This window comes from Triticum urartu, chromosome 5, assembly GCF_003073215.2.
Source record: "Triticum urartu cultivar G1812 chromosome 5, Tu2.1, whole genome shotgun sequence".
Taxonomy (NCBI): Eukaryota; Viridiplantae; Streptophyta; class Magnoliopsida; order Poales; family Poaceae; genus Triticum; species Triticum urartu.
In genome coordinates, this window is record NC_053026.1 from 661,465,019 (window position 1) to 661,471,319 (window position 6,301).

Below are 6,301 nucleotides of genomic sequence, written 5' to 3' on the forward strand. Positions count from 1 at the left end.
AAACTTGTCCCGATGGCCGAAACAGCACTTCCTATATATAATTCTTTACCTCCGGACCATTCCGGAACTCCTCGTGACATCCGGGATCTCATCTGGGACTCCGAACAACATTCGGGTTACTGCATATACATATCTTCACAACCCTAGCGTCACCGAACCTTAAGTGTGTAGACCCTACGGGTTCGGGAGACAAGCAGACATGACCGAGACGACTCTCCGGTCAATAACCAACAGCGGGATCTGGATACCCATGTTGGCTCCCACATGCTCCACGATGATCTCATCGGATGAACCACGATGTCGAGGATTAAACAACCCCGTATACAATTCCCTTTGTCAATCGGTATGTTACTTGCCCGAGACTCGATCGTCGGTATCCCAATACCTTGTTCAGTCTCGTTACCGGCAAGTCACTTTACTCGTACCGTAATGCATGATCCCGTGATCAACCACTTCGTCACCTTGAGCTCATAATGATGATGCATTACCGAGTGGGCCCAGTGATACCTCTCCGTTATATGGAGTGACAACTCCGAGTCTCGATCCGTGTCAACCCAACAGACACTTTCGAAAATACCTGTAGTGCACCTTTATAGTCACCCAGTTACGTTGTGACGTTTGGTACACCCAAAGCACTCCTACGGTATCCGGGAGTTACACGATCTCATGGTCAAAGGAAAAGATACTTGACATTGGAAAAGCTCTAGCAAACGAACTACACGATCTTGTGCTATGCTTAGGATTAGGTCTTGTCCATCACATCATTCTCCTAATGATGTGATCCCGTTATCAATGACATCCAATGTCCATAGCCAGGAAACCATGACTATCTGTTGATCAACGAGCTAGTCAACTAGAGGCTTACTAGGGACATATTATGGTCTATGTATTCACACGTGTATTACGATTTCCGGATAATACAGTTATAGCATGAATAAAGACAATTATCATGAACAAAGAAATATAATAATAATGCTTTTATTATTGCCTCTAGGGCATATTTCCAACACATAAACGGTATTGCAATGATAGGAAATAAGGCCTAGGGTTCATACTTTCGCTAGTGTAAGTTCCCTCAATAATAATATCATAATTGGATCAGATAACTATCCCTCAACATGCAACAAAGAGTCACTCCAAAGTCACTAACAGCGGAGAACGAACAAAGAGATTATGGTAGGGTACGAAACCACCTCAAAGTTATTCTTTCCAATCAATCTGTTGGGCTATTCCTATAAGTGTCACAAACAGCCCTAGAGTTCGTACTAAAATAACACCTTAAGACACAAATCAACCAAAACTCTAATGTCACCTAGATACTCCAATGTCACCTCAAGTATCCGTGGGTATGATTATACGATATGCATCACACAATCTCAGATTCATCTATTCAACCAACACAAAGAACCTCAAAGAGTGCCCCAAAGTTTCTACCGGAGAATCACGACGAAAACGTGTGCCAACCCCTATGCATAGGTTCATGGGCGGAACCCACAAGTTGATCACCAAAACATACATCAAGTGAATCACGTGGTATCCCATTGTCACCACACATACGCATGGCAAGACATATATCAAGTGTTCTCAAATCTTTAAAGACTCAATCCGATAAGATAACTCCAAGGGGAAAACTCAATCCATTACAAGAGAGTAGAGGGGGGAAGAAACAACATAGGATCCAAATATAATAGCAAAGCTCACGATACATCAAGATCGTATCATCTCAAGAACACGAGAGAGAGAGAGAGATCAAACACATAGCTACTGGTACATACCCTCAGCCCTGAGGGAGAACTACTCCCTCCTCGTCATGGAGAGCACCGGGATGATGAAGATGGCCACCGGAGAAGGATTCCCCCTCCGGCAGGGTGCCGGAATGGGTCTAGATTGGCTTTCGGTGGCTACGGAGGCTTTTGGCGGCAGAACTCTTGATCTATTATGCTCTTCGATAGTTTTAGGGTACGTGGGTATATATGGGTGAAAGAAAGTACGTCAGGGGGTCCACAAGGGGCTCACGAGGGTGGAGGGCGCGCCCAGGGGGTGGGCGCGCCCCCCTGCCTCGTGACCTCCTCGCAGGACCTCGGACGTGCACTCCAAGTCTTCTGGGCTTCTTTCCTTCCAAAAATGAGTTCCGTGAAGTTTCAGGTCAATTGGACTCCGTTTGATTTTCCTTTACTTCGAAACCCTAAAACGGGGTAAAAACAGAAACTGACATTGGGCTCTGGGTTAATAGGTTAGTCCCAAAAATGATATAAAAGTGTATAATAAAGCCCATAAACATTCAAAATAGTAAATAATATAGCATGGAGCAATCAAAAATTATAGATACGTTGGAGACGTATCAGCATCCCCAAGGTTAATTCCTGCTCGTCCTCGAGTAGGTAAATTATAAAAGAAAGAATTTTTGATGTGGAATGCTAGTTGGCATAATTTCAATGTAATTCTTCTTAATTGTGGCATGAATATTCAGATCCGAAAGATTCAAGACAAAAGTTCATATTGACATAAAACTAATAATACTTCAAGCATACTAACTAAGCAATTATGTCTTCTCAAAATAACATGGCCAAAGAAAGTTATCCCTACAAAATCATATAGTCTGGCTATGCTCCATCTTCACCGCACAAAATATTTAAATCATGCACAACCCTGATGACAAGCCAAGCAATTGTTTCATACTTTTGATGTTCTCAAACTTTTTCAATCTTCACGCAATATATGAGCGTGAGCCATGGACATAGCACTATAGGTGGAATAGAATGGTGGTTGTGGAGAAGACAAAAAGGAGAAGATAGTCCCACATCAACTAGGCGTATCAACGGGCTATGGAGATGCCCATCAATAGATATCAATGTGAGTGAGTAGGTATTGCCATGCAACGGATGCACTAGAGCTATAAGTGTATGAAAGCTCAACAAAAGAAACTAGTGGGTGTGCATCCAACTCGCTTGCTCACGAAGACCTAGGGCATTTTGAGGAAGCCCATCATTGGAATATACAAGCCAAGTTCTATAATGAAAGATTCCCACTAGTATATGAAAGTGATAACATAGGAGACTCTCTATCATGAAGATCATGGTGCTACTTTGAAGCACAAGTGTGGTAAAAGGATAGTAGCATTGTCCCTTCTTTCTTTTTCTCTCGTTTTTTTATTTTTTTATTTGGACCTTTTCTCTTTTTTTATGGCCTCTTTTCTTTCTCTCTTTTTTTTATTTGGGCTCCTTTGGCCTCTTTTATTTATTTTCCGTCCGGAGTCTCATCCTGACTTGTGGGGGAATCATAGTCTCCATCATCCTTTCCTCACTAGGACAATGCTCTAATAATGATGATCATCACACTTTTATTTTCTTACAACTCAAGAATTACAACTCGATACTTAGAACAAGATATGACTCTATATGAATGCCTCCGGCGGTGTACCGGGATATGCAATGACTCATGAGTGACAAGTATGAAAGAATTATGAACAGTGGCTTTGCCACAAATACTATGTCAACTACATGATCATGCTAAGCAATGTGACAATGATGGAGTGTGTCATAATAAACAGAACGATGGAAAGTTGCATGGCAATATATCTCGGAATGGCTATGGAAATGCCATAATAGGTAGGTATGGTGGCTGTTTTGAGGAAGGTATATGGTGGGTTTATGGTACCGGCGAAAGTTGCGCGGTACTGGAGAGGCTAGCAATGGTGGAAGGGTGAGAGTGCGTATAATCCATGGACTCAACATTAGTAATAAAGAACTCACATACTTATTGCAAAAATATATTAGTTACCGAAACAAAGTATTACGCGCATGCTCCTAGGAGGATAGATTGGTAGGAAAAGACCATTGCTCGTCCCCGACCGCCACTCATAAGGAAGGCAATCAATAAACAAATCATGCTCCGACTTCATCACATAACGGTTCACCATACGTGCATGCTACAGGAATCACAAACTTCAACACAAGTATTTCTCAAATTCACAACTACTCAACTAGCATGACTCTAATATTAGCATCCTCATATGTCAAAACAATCATCAAGTATCAAACTTCTCTTAGTATTCAACACACTCATAAGAGAATTTTATTATTCTTGAATACCTAGCATATTAGGATTTTAAGAAAATTACCATGCTATTTAAGACTCTCAAAATAATCTAAGTGAAGCATGAGAGTTCATCTATTTCTTCAAAATAAAACTACCGCCATGCTCTAAAAGATATAAGTGAAGCACTAGAGCAAATGACAAACTACTCCGAGAGATTTAAGTGAAGATCAATGAGTAGTCGAATAATTATGCAACTATGTGAAGACTCTCTAACATTTAATAATTTCAGATCTTGGTATTTTATTCAAACAGCAAGCAAAACTAAATAAAATGACATTCTAAGAATGGCAAACATCATGTGAAGAAGCAAAAACTTAGGATCAACCGAAACTAACCGATAATTGTTGAAGAAGAAAGGTGGGATGCCAACCGGGGCATCCCCAAGCTTAGATGCTTGAGACTTCTTGAAATATTATCTTGGGGTGCCTTGGGCATCCCCAAGCTTGAGCTTTTGTGTCTCCTTAATTCCTCTCATATCACGGTCTCCCTAAATCTCAAAAGCTTCATCCACACAAAACTCAACAAGGACTCGTGAGATAAGTTAGTATAAACCATTGCCAAAACCTTATCATACTCTACTGTAGCAAATCACTAAAATTATTATTCAACATTTCATACTAAATGCCTCTGCATATTTAATAGTCCTATCCTCAAATAGAATCATTAAAGAAGCAAACATATGCAAACAATGCAAACATAACAGCAATCTGCCTAAACAGGATAGTCTGTAAAGAATGCAGCAACATCCATACTTCCCTAGCTCCATAAATTATGAAATAAAATTCCCACTGTAGTAAATTCATTAGAGCTTAATATTCAAAAGGTTTCAACATTTTATCAAATTCTGACATTTCTAGGGAATTATTGCAACAGCGGTAAACTTTCTGTTTTCAAACAGCAACATGTAGACTTGTAACATAGGCATAGTAAAGTCTATCAATGCCACTTTTATTGAAATAAATGATGCAAAACATTGTTCTAAATAACATCAAGCAAATTCTAACAAAAATAAATTGACGCTCCAAGAAAAACACATATCATGTGGTGAATAAAAATATAGCTCCAAGTAAAGTTACCGATGAACGAGGACGAAAGAGGGGATGCCTTCCGGGGCATCCCCAAGCTTAGGCTTTTGGTTGTCCTTGAATATTACCTTGGGGTGCCTTGGGCATCCCCAAGCTTAGGCTCTTTCCACTCCTTATTCCATAGTCCATCGAATCTTTACCCAAAACTTGAAAACTTCACAACACAAAACTTAATGGAGAAAACTCGTAAGCTCCGTTAGTATAAGAAAGTAAATCACCACTTCAAGGTACTGTAATGAACTCATTATTTATTTATATTGGTTTTAAACCTACTGTATTACAACTTCTCTATGGTTATAAACTATTTTACTAGCCATAGATTCATCAAAATAAGTAAACAACACATGAAAAACAGAATCTGTCAAAAACAGAACAGTCTGTAGTAATCTGTAGCTAGCGCAAGATATAGAACCCCAAAAATTCTAAAATAAATTGCTGGACATGCGGAATTTATCTATTAGTCATCTTCAAAAATAATTAACTAAATATCACTCTTCAAATAAAAATGACAGCAGTTCTCGTGAGCGCTAAAGTTTCTGTTTTTTACAGCAAGTTCAACAAGACTTTCCCCAAAGTCTTCCCAAAGGTTCTACTTGGCACAAACACTAATTAAAAGCATAAAACCACATATAAACAGAGGCTATATGAATTATTTATTACTAAACAGGAACAAAATGCAATAAACAAAAACAAAGTTGGGTTGCCTCCCAACAAGCGCTATCGTTTAACGCCCCTAGCTAGGCATGATGATTTCGATGATGCTCACATAAAAGATAAGAATTGAAACATAAAGAGAGCATCATGAAGAATATTGCTAATACATTTAAGTCTAACCAACTTCCTATGCATAGGGATTTTGTGAGCAAACAACTTGTGGGAACAATAATCAACTAGCATAGGAGGGCAAAACAAGCATAACTTCAAAACTTTAAGCACGCAGAGAGGAAACTTGATATTATTGCAATTCCTACAAGCATATGTTCCTCCCTCATAATAATTTTCAGTATCATCATGAATGAATTATATAACCAGCACCTAAAGCATTCTTTTCATGATCTACAAGCATATAAATTTTATTACTCTCCACATAAGCAAATTTCTTCTTAATCGGAATAGTG